This window comes from Tenrec ecaudatus, chromosome 8 (genome assembly GCF_050624435.1).
Source record: "Tenrec ecaudatus isolate mTenEca1 chromosome 8, mTenEca1.hap1, whole genome shotgun sequence".
NCBI classification, from domain to species: Eukaryota; Metazoa; Chordata; class Mammalia; order Afrosoricida; family Tenrecidae; genus Tenrec; species Tenrec ecaudatus.
This window is the reverse complement of record NC_134537.1, coordinates 99,995,901-100,006,884: the sequence shown is the minus strand read 5'-3', so window position 1 is coordinate 100,006,884 and position 10,984 is coordinate 99,995,901. Positions and strand designations below refer to the sequence as shown.

The following is a 10,984-nucleotide window of genomic DNA, read 5'->3' as shown; positions in this document are numbered from 1 at the left end:
TCTGCCTCCCAGGCAGGCACTCTTCCTGAACACAGGACAGTTCTTAAAGGACCTGGGTGTGGGGGTGGGGGGATGAGGAGCTGATGTCAGGGGCTTCAGTGGAGAACAAATGTTTTGAAAATGATGAGGGCAATGAATGTACAGATGGGCTTTACACATTGATGTACATATGGATTGTGATAAGCGTTGTATGAGCCCGTCATAAAATGATTTTTTTAAACAAGAAGAAACAACGATCCCTGGGGGACTCAGTGGAAGGTAACTGTCTAGAAAAGAACGATGGAATCTATGTACGAATATGTCAGATACAATTGATGTATAGTTTGTAACAAGAGTTGTACGAGCCTCCAATAAAATGATTAAAAAAGAAAAAGAACCCCAGGGGTCTTCTTAAGCCTTTTTCTTTCTCGAAGCTTTGCCGGGCTCAAGCCTCATTAACGGCATTTGCATCAGAATCACGGTGGGAATCTACTCCATTTCTAAGTCTCCAAGGTTGTGTATATTTAAATGTTTCTCTCCGCCCCGGCAGGGCGGCTTCGGAACTTGCGAGACCTGACATTTACCAACTGTGGGACTCACAGCAAATTACTTAACGTCTCCCAGTCTCGGTTTCCTCACCGCGATCAGGATTGCTACCCATAGGGTTGAGGTGGGGATCGAACCAGGTAACACAGGTGCGGCAGCAGCACGCGGTCGTTCTCTTAGGTTCCCCCTTGGCCAGGTCAAGTGCACACACACACACACTTGTTCCCCATTTTGTCCGGGGCATCATTACGCTTTGTGGGGGGAAGGGTGCCTGCTCCCCACCCCCTACTAGGAGACATTCCTGAGAACCCGCGTCCCGGCGGCGGGGCTCCCTGAGCGCCCACAGCACATTCCTGGCAACCCGGAAGGATCTGCGCCTCGTCCCAATCTAACCCCGTGGGCCCAGGAAGGTGAAGCGTTCGGGACCCGAGGGAAGCCCGGCTGGGTGGGGTCCGGGAAGAAGCATTTTTTTTTTTAAAAAGGAAGCCGGGGCCCCGGCTCTCTTCCCTCCTTCAGGGACTCTGCCCGCAGCCGCCGGCTCCCTTTCCCGCCGCGGACACCTGCTGGCCGGGCTCCGCGTGGCCATCGCAGCGGGCGGCCGGGTCCCACCTGCGCCCCGGCGGGAAGCCGGGGAGGGGCCCGAGCGCAGCCCGCGGCGCCCGAGCGGCCGCGCCCCCTCCCACCCCGCGGCGCCCCGGCACCCCTCTCCTCCCCCGGCGGGCTCCGCGGAGCATTGTACTCACATCCGGGGCTGGGTTTTGCTTTAATGCGCAACGTAATTAACCCGGAAAAAAGAGCCGGCCGACTGAAACGGAGGTGGGGGCGAGGGGAGGGGGAGCGAGAGGTGGCGGGCGGGTGGCAGCCGCGGGCCCGAGACGCCGTCGGTGCCCAGCCCGATGTAACCCGTCCCGCCCGAGTCCCGGCCCCTGCGCGGCGGGGTAAGTCGGGCGCACTCGGGGGCCTCGGGGCGCAGGGACGCGCGCGGGAGCGGGCGCAGGCTTGGGGTGCCGGGGGTGCCCGGGCGGGGGAGAGGCGGCCGAGGGAGGGCTCGGTGGGCGCTGCCCCGTGGGGCTGGGTGCGCTGTCCTAGTGGCTGTCGCCCCACGGGGAGGTCCCCTCTGGCCGTTTCGAGCCCCCGGGAAAGCCCCCCGGGCTGCCCCCGCCTCCAGCCCCCGGGAGCGTCCCGGGAAGCGGGGGGGGGGGCGCGGTGTTCTGCTGAGCAGCATTTTCTCTTTGCCGCCGCGAAACTTCTCCGCGGGTCAGCGCAGGGCACCGGCCGCGCCACCCTGCCGAGCTGCGGGCAGGAGGCGAGCGGAGGACGCCGCGGGCAAGTCCCTTGGGCGCAGATTGGGCCTCGGAGACTTCTCTTTCTCCGGGACTCTTCCTCCCTCCCCCTCCCTTATTACAGGACAGGCCTGGAATATTCCTCTGGAGAGCCCGCCTCCCCCCACCCCCGCTCCTTTCCTCTGGGACCAGAGTCTTGGGATGCATGGCCTGGGTGCCGGCGGTGGTTAGGGGTCTACTTGGTATTGTCTAAACTCGTTGCTGGAGTACCAGGTGAGGGGGGTAATCTGGAGAAAGCGGTTCTAAAATGCAGGTTAGGGTCAGGTTAGGAAAGACCCTTCGAAAAAGAGGGGAGAGCGTTCACGCGCCCCCTTTCCCCCCTCTGTCCTCCTTCCTTCCTTCCTCCTCTCCTGTTTCCCCCTCCTTCACCCCCCACCCCCCCCACACACCTTCACCTTCCTTCTCGTTTCTGGCCCAGACCTAAAGGGGTTGTTCTTTTGAGGGGTCGACAAGAACGGGAAAGAACTCGAGGCCCGGTGGGACGGCGAAGTGTGCTGTGAGGTCAGAGGGGGCGGCGGGGCCGTGCCTGCCCAGGAGTCCCTTCCCCCGCGGACTTCACTGCTCCCCCAGGCCAGCCCTGCCCCCATCCCTTTCCTTCCAGATTCGGCGTGCTTCTTCCTTCGCTCGCTTGGGTTCAAGATGCATTTTGCCCTTCTAACGCCTCCCCCTCCCCCCTTCTTTCTGTAGGACTCCGAATGGGGTTTTACCGAGTGAGAGTCCGCTGCAGAGAAAAGGGCTCTACCCAGAACCAGCTGTGGCTGGGGAGGCACTGCGAGCAGCCCCGCGGTGGTTGCACTCCGGGCTAAGTTTCAGAACTGTGCTAATAACGTCCTTTGTGTGGCTGGTCAGACCCCACTTTTTCTTTTTGGCGGCAAAGCCTCCAGAAATCAGTAAAGTGAAGGTCTTGAAAGAATAGAAGGCTTCGTTTTCTAAAAAAAAAAAAATTTTTCAGATGCATTTATTACTACGGATTGAGTCATAGGGACTTGAAAGACAGTGATGAACTCCAACCCAGCCCCTGTCTCAGGAGGCCTGTATCCTGGTGGAGGAGCCATGGCAGTGCTCCAGCATAGGGGGCACCAAATGGATCTCCACAACAGAGCTCTGGCGTGCTCTGGGAAATGGGATGTGGCCTTTAGAAAGCATCTTCATCTTTATAGGTATTGGCCTTCTCAGTATTTTAAAAGCATCATTTCAGCTACCAGCTTTCTCAAATGGTGTGCTCCCTAAGGCAGACGGCATTCCCCCTAACGGAGGGCTAAGCCTGTAGTTCAGACCTTGTGGCAAGCCCGGTGCACAGCACCTACTAGATGGTGGGTGGCGATTTGCTGAACGGATGCAAGCATACACTGGGCTGTTGGCACTTGTCTGCCCTCACTGCCCCTTCGCTTTCTGCTTCCTGGGCTTCTGGGTCAGCCTCCAGGGGTGGCCTCATGTGGGCCACCAACCCTGGGAGGGGAAGGGACAGTTGCGTGCTAGTGCCTTATTAGAAAGCTCTGAGAAATTTGCTTTATTGATCTTCACTGGAATTTATCTAGGAAGTAATTCTTTGCCATAATTATAAATTAATCCACACCCCACCCCCATCCCCTTGCCTTACTTTATTTGTAAGTTCTACTCTTTTAAAAATTCTCTTCATCGCTCTTGGTGGAGTTTTATCTCACTAATGGGTAGTCACTAGATATTGATTTTAAAATTGTTAATTTGATAGAGAAATTTTGCCTTCCCTTTCCCCCTCTATCCTTGGTACGTTTTTATTCTTCTCTGTAAGGCTGTGTAGGGACTGCACATCTCATTGTATCGTCATAGTGAGCTGAACCATATTCTGTTGCTGAGGACATGTGCCTAGTTAGGGGCAGATTCTCCAAAAATGGAAAGGGAGTTATAGCAGCCCCATCAGTCAAGCCTTCCCCGGCCACCCTTGTGTTGGCTTGCCCGATCTTTGCTGCCCTTGGCTGTACTGACCAGAACACCAGGGAAACCCAAACATCTTCACTGTATGTGTGCACCCAGCTGAAACTTCATTGACTGTCTGTCTTCTAGAGGGCTGGTAGACAGGTGGGCAGTGCCCCTTTACCAACCTGGGTGCCTCACGTTTGATTTTGTTATGAGACCACAATAAATATTCCTCGGCTTTCCTGAAACAGCTGGACCTTTCTTCTGGCCAGTACAGACCTAGGGTGTGGACAAGAAGCTAGGGATGCTGGGACATCAGGCTACCCTGTCTCTTCTCTCTTCCCATCATAGTTTATGTTGCTTTACTTTCGGTTTCCCATTAGCCTTAGTGAGCTGGATAAGACCCTAGCAATGTAATCTTGGGAAAGGAAGGAAGAAGCAGAGCAAATATTATAGTCTGACAGCCTATGGCGGAGAAGAGTCCTGGCCCTGCCCAGTGTAACCCCATTATTGAGGCAGAGCTTTAGGCAGGATGGTGCTTCGAGATGAAAGGAATGGAGTCACCGCCGGCCTGTGGTTGGTGCAGTGGGACTGGAGTTGGAAAGGTCCATTGACCATTGATCTTGGTTCCTCTGCCCCTTGCGGTTAAGCCTGTCCAACCTCTTAGACTTTATCTCGTACCTTCCTTCCTAAAGCCCCTTTTCTAGCTCACCCCAGTTGATCACAGTGACTTGCAGCAAGGTAAAGGCTGCTTGGGGCTTCTCCTTGGATGTCCCAGCCCCGTTGGGGCAGGTACTCCTGACACTGCCCATGGGATAAAGGGGCAGCGAGGGTCTCTGGTTCGAATGCTCTTGAGAAACACTGCAGTTCAAATGCAAAGGCAGGGACTCGCTGTCCCAACCGAGAGAACTCTGTGTTACTCAGCTGATGGCAGAGCAGTGCTCTCTTGCCCCAGCCCCTACTTCCCCCATTCTGGGGTGGAGCAGGAGACAGCTCTAGGGTCTCTTGCCTGGCACCTGATTTGTATGTGGAGTTCTGTAAACTTTCTTGTGTTAAGATGGAGCCTCCGACCCCCTTTGGATTTTTTACTTAAACTCTTGGATAATATTTAGAGATGTAAAATATGATGGTCCCTCCCATAGAAGGGAAGAGTGAGGTTGTTGACGCCCTTGTGAGGGGAATCCCAGTGTCACGTTGGCTCTCGGCTGCCCACAGTGATCACGGGCACGGCTGTTCCAGTGTGGGGCAGGGGAGAAGTGGTCAAAAAAGTTCACTGGAAAATGGAATTACAAGATACTGGAATTTTCCCGTTAATTTTCCGAAACCCCCTCGTAGAGGCGCATTGCTATTTAAGAGTAGAGACTGCTCCGTGCAGACGCCCGTTAAAGCAGCTTTGTCGCTGTGTCCTTTGCTGCTCTGGAGTCCGTGCTGAATGACAGTGACTTTATGTACAACAGAATGAAATACAGCCGTTCCTATGTCTGACTTGGAGTACCGGTTACCACGTGGTGGACAATGACAACACACACTCACACGCCTTATTTAACACAGCATTTCCCAACTTGTCACGGGGGTCGCCCGATTCATAACGGTAGCAAAAATCATGTTATGGTTGGGGGTCACACCACATGAGGAACTGTATGAAAGGGTCGTGGCCTGAGGAAGGCTGAGAAGCACTGTCTTACCAACATTAACTACTCAGTGCTTGTTCCTTACCAGCTCCTATGTGAAGCACTTTGCACACAATAGTTACTTAATCTATGGAGAAGCCTTTGAAGTAAGTATTTCCAGTCTACAAATGAGGAACTAAGTCTAGAAGAGTCTAGTTGCCTGGCTAGCATTTGAACCCAGATCTGTCTAACTCTGAACTCCACACTTTCACTTCGCTCTTGTGCCTTACCGGGTCACCAAAATCAGCCTACCGTTGTTTTGTTGTTTAACCTCAAAGTAATGATTTAATGACTATAAGCAAGACAAAGTAATGGAATTGTGCTGCTTTTACCAACTAGGGCCAGTGACGTGCTTAGCTTCTATTTCCCTGTACAAAGGTGAAACGATATTCTTAAAGCCGAAACACCCACCCAGCAAACTGCTGGGTGATAAAAACACACCACGTTTGACCAAACCGGAACCCAAACTGAAAATTATTGGTGCTATACATATTTAAATTTCAACATGTCCACTCCATCAGAGAACAAACAAACAAACACAAAAACCTGTAGAAGCTTAGAATTTAGCACACCTTTTCTACGATCACTTCCTTGCAAGAGTTTCTTCAGAAACCTCCTAATCTCTGCTACGGCTCCATCCTCCCCACCACGACCAGCCCGTCCTCCTGCCCAGAGGTTTGCCAGAGCACGGTCAGGACACACACTACGGCCGGTTACAGTCTCCCTGACCTTTAGCAAAAGACTCGTAGATTAGAGAAAGGACCGTGTTTCCATTTTCCTATAGCCCACGAATTCGTGCCCTCAGATAGTTACTGGTTGACAAGGTCAAGTTTAAAATGAAGATTACAGTCCGGGGACTTCAGCAGCCTTAGTTATAGTGAAATGCAATTCAAGGGATCTTTTAAGTGGTGAGACTTTCACAATCAGAAAGCTGGGGATCTTAGTTGGCTTTTTAGAAAATAGGCTATTTATAAACCAGTTGTGGCTGCGTGCATGCCCTGGTGATCTTTCTGCTGCAGATGGTCAAACCGAGCCTTAGCCGCACAGTCATGCCTCTGTTTCTCGTAGGCCCACAACCACGTTTTCTTTGAACATTGACGAGGCTGCAGTTAAGAGAGGTCTTGGGTGTTTACAATATTTAGTTGTTTTTGGCGGCTTTATTTCACTGGTATCAATTTTCAGCTACTCCTGCCTCTTCTCTCCCCCGTTCCCCCTTAAAAATTCCTTTCGAGTGTCTTGCCTTCCCGCAAAAGTTCCAGGGTTCTGTGGGGGTCAGGGCTAGCTCTGTGCTATCCAGGCGCCCTTTCTTCTTGCCTCCATTCCTGTAGGCAGTGCTTCATCCTCACCTGCCTCGCCCTGCAGGGAACAGGCCTTCAGGAGAGTCCCTTCTCTTTGACGACGGGCGTGCCCTTTGCCTTCCTGGCCCTTAGACTATTTGGAGTTTGCCCTTTGTCAGGTTCAAAGTGCTGTGATATTTTAACAGTTGGAAATGGATGTCCTCATACTTCCTAAATTATTTTTGGGGCGCATTCCCAAGATTGCATCTTGAAATAGCTGTTTTGTTCATTTGTTTTTTTATTAGATATGCTGTACCTCCACAATGCACACTTAGGTTTGCTGCAGATTTATACCTGGCCCACTCCATTCACATGGCCCATGCAGAGTCTAGCAAGAGTTGTATAAGTACTCTTAACCTCCACCCTCCAGTCCTATCTGCTGTATTACGGTTCTCTCAGAGTCTGATGTCATTTCCTGATAAACTTTCTCCTGTTAGAGGTTAGTAATTTCCGGTTGCTATCCCTCTTGCTCACTAGAAGCTGCTGCCCCCAGCTTCTCCCCCAGCAGGGGTAACGTTAAGGCCTGGAGAGATAGTTCTAGCAGATTCCACTGCAGGCCCAGAAATACCATCGACACCATTTTTCTGGAGCAAAACTCTAGATTAAAAAAAAAAAATTCCTTTCTCAGTCCAACCCAAAACAGAGGAATGTGAAAGAAAAGAATCTTAAAAAATATTTGTGTGTGCGCGCACGCGTGCAGTTTTGAACTCTGAAGTTGTTGGAGATTATTGCTTCAGAGGGCAGATGCATTTAAATCTTTAGAAATTACCTTTTGGGTTTCCCATGTTTGCCATGCTCTTCTCTGTTCAAATATGTCACAGGAGTCGGGCACACGAGTGTTTCTTGTTTCGCTGTGTCTTCACACGGCACTGTCGCTGCTGTCGAGTGGGTTCTGGCTCCTGGCGACAGCACGTGGGCCAGAGTACAAACGGCTTTGTGGGGTTAGCCTGGTGTGACCTTTCGAAAGTGGGTTGGCAGGCCTGTTTTCTGAGGACCCTTCAGGGGGATTTTAAAAGGCCGCCCTTTCAGCTCAAAGTTGAGCCCTTAGCCATTTGCACTACTCAGGGATCTCCCAGCCACGAGTGGTCTTCAAAATGAAGAGACCTCCAGAAATTGACCGCGGCGATGCTTGCACGACGCCTCGTAATATATTGCACAATTAAGTTGTGTGCTATGTGGGGTGCGGGACTGTGAAGAGCCCTACTGCTGTCCACCATGGGTCTAGACTTACTAACTAGCACTGTTGTTTTCTTTATGTATGTATTTCACTCACCCCTACGGCAATTCATGTAAAAATGTCAGCTTTATACTCCAGCTTCCAGAAAGCAAGCCCCACAGGGGAGGGGGATCCCTGTCAGGGGGCCCTGTGTCCCCCCCTCGTGAGTGCTGGGCCTGGCTGGCTCTGGTGTCCTGTCTGCAGAGGCATTGGGCTACCTTCCCAGGGACACAAGGACATAAAGACCCAGAGTAAGGAGCTAAAGTGGGGGGAGTGGGAGTGGGGAGGGATCTCCAAGAGGGTATTGCAGTAGAAGTAAGAAACCAGAATAGGTTGCAGGCTGCTAGAGCCCTCTGGGCAGGTACCTGAATTTTGGGTAATTGTGGTTTGTGGGGTCCTAGTTTATTAGCTTTAAGACTTTGAGACACTCAAACTGCCCCAGGAGAGCTATAAATTAGGCAGGGAGTTTATTTGTGGCTTCTGAAGAAAATAATACTTAGATGTGTAAGTATATAAACCATTTTGTCTTTAAAGAAACTTAAGAAAAAATAAAAAGCGTATGATATGGCAAGTTTCTCCTTAGCACATTTAAAATTACATGAAAACATAGTTTTAAAGTGTGGCTGCCCCATCATTTATTTAGTTTTTCCATAATCAGTGAGATATTCAGAAAATTTCCCCAAATTTTGTTATAAATTCCTTTGCAGTTGCCCTCTTTTGACTGCAGTCTTTATTTGCTTGGATGGAATCCTACAAGTATAATAACTGGGTTAAAGGGTATGGACACTTTTAACTCTCTGGTTATGCATATTGCCAAGTTGCCTTTCAGAAAGGTTTGTACTCCCCCCCAGTCACCAAGACTCCCAGGAAAGCTTTTCAGTGGATATTTGTTAGAAGCACTGATTTTCATTTTATTTCTTAGACCCTCTGGAGCTTTTATTACCTGTGTTTGAGTCATTTATAACTGGGAGTTGATGTTGTTTCTGTGTAAAAAGGGAACCAGAATTTGAAAATAAGAATTTTAGCAACATTTGGAAGTTTACGTGAACAACTATAACCTGTCTAAACATAAAGACATGATTAAATTATTGTCAGTCTGGTACAGTTATGTTATATAAACATTGAAAAAGGTTTGCTATAAAAACTAGACACATGGAAAATTTTTATGGTAAGTCAGGAAGAAGCATGTAAAGTGAAAACTGTTGTGACTTTAAAAATTTTTTGTTTTGAAAAAAAATTGTTTTTGTTTTGTTGAGACTCTACACAGGAAAACATACAGTAAATCAGCAGTTTCCACATGTACCATTTAGCAACATGGACGAATGCTCCCAGCTGTACAGCCATTCGCAGCAGCAGCATCTCCTGAGTTGCTCCACCTCCTGTCCTATCTGCTCTCTGCCTAAGTTGCCTCCCATCCAACCTTTCGAGTTCTGGCTGTAAGTGTGAGCCCACAGAGAGGGCTCGTAACAGAGCACAGTGACCAAGGCAGACTTTTTTGTTTTAAACTAAAGAGCCAGACAATTATTTTGGTTTTAAGAAGATACTTCAGGGGATAATTTTGGTTTAAGAGTTGAAGATGATCTTAGGGCAATAGATCCAGGGGTCAGTTAGAGCAGCGGTTCTCAACTTTCCTAATGCCATGACCCTTAAATTCAGTTCTTCATGTTGTGGTGGCCCCAACCATAAAATTATTTTTGTTCCTACTTCATCACTGTCATTTTGCTACTGCTACGAATCGTCAGGTAAATATCTGATATGCAGGATGTGTTTTCATTGTTAGAAATGGAACATAATTAAAGCTTAGTGATTAATCACAAAGACAATATGTAATCCTATATTGTGAAATATTTCTTTCTAGTGAAAAATAAATGGAATTTTGTCTTGAAGCATGGTGTAGCATGGGTAGCAGTCTTCACGCCGGGTACTTGGCGTATGGGCGGACCCACCTGGAGGATAGAGGAGCGGTGTTTCGGTTCCCAAAACATTAGAAACATGTTTTCCCATGGTCTTGGGTGACCTCTGTGAAAGGGTCGTTCTATCCCCAAAGCGGTTGCCAGCCAAGGTTGAGAAACGCTGAGTTAGAGTGCTGCTTTAAAACAGCATCGTTCTTTTAGTATTTTTGCACAGAAAGCACTCGGGAGGCTTGGCATGCCTTGCAGTGATAGGGCCCCGGTTGGCCCTAGGTTCCTTCCTGCACAAGTCTTCTGTGTTCTCTATCAGCCCTGCTTCCTGCTGGAAGCAACTTGCTGCATGGGTTCTCTATGATATTCGATCAAAAGTGCGGGAGCTATGAGCTAGCTAGCCAGAGGGGTTACCTCACAGCCATACCCAGAGGGAAGGGTTTTTGTTTTGCTTTAGAACAGTTACCCATGCTACACCTTGCTTCAAGACAAAATTTCATTTATTTGTCATTAGAAATAAATATTTCACAATAAGTAATTATATATTGTTTTATGATTAATCACTAAGCTTTAATTATGTTCAATTTGTAACAATGAAAACACATCCTGCATATCAGATATTTACATGACGATTCGTAACAGTAGCAAAATGACAGTGATGAAGTAGGGACGAAAATAATGTTATGGTTGGGGGTCCCCACAACAGGAGGACCTGTGTGAAAGGGTTGCAGCATTAGGAAGGTTGAGAACCGCTGCTTTAGAAGAAGAGGGGAAAGGGCCCTGGTCAGGTGTGGGGCCTCCTGCTTGGGGTAGAGACAGCTCCTGGGACCAAGAACCAGATTTGTGTTGTCCTTCCCCACCCCGTAGTTTTACTCTGGGGGAACTCAGTTTAAAATAAAATTTAAGATCGCAAGCATTTTTTGAAAGTCAGGCACAGGTTAAAGATAACTATCCGGAGGATGAGAGTTGAAGCTTTGCATGATTTCGCCTCTTTTGGGGAGGGGAATAGAGACACCCAGTTGGTTTGTCCTACTAAGTTCCCATGGTTAATACTCCCCTTTCCTTCACTCCTCCCCACTGTTAGTGGAGCCTGGGG

General features: G+C 49.4%; 1 protein-coding gene across 4 annotated transcripts in view; it reads left to right on the top strand.

Moving 5' to 3' along the window:
* The first annotated feature begins 793 nt into the window (after positions 1-793).
* Positions 794-10,984, top strand: part of PLEKHA2 (pleckstrin homology domain containing A2) — a 76,104-nt gene continuing 65,913 nt past the window's right edge. Inside the window, exon 1 of one of the 4 annotated variants that reach the window (XM_075556639.1) lies at positions 794-935. The gene's annotated coding sequence lies outside the window, so the exon portion shown is untranslated. The other 3 variants (XM_075556644.1, XM_075556638.1, XM_075556641.1) reach the window with 3 other exon arrangements.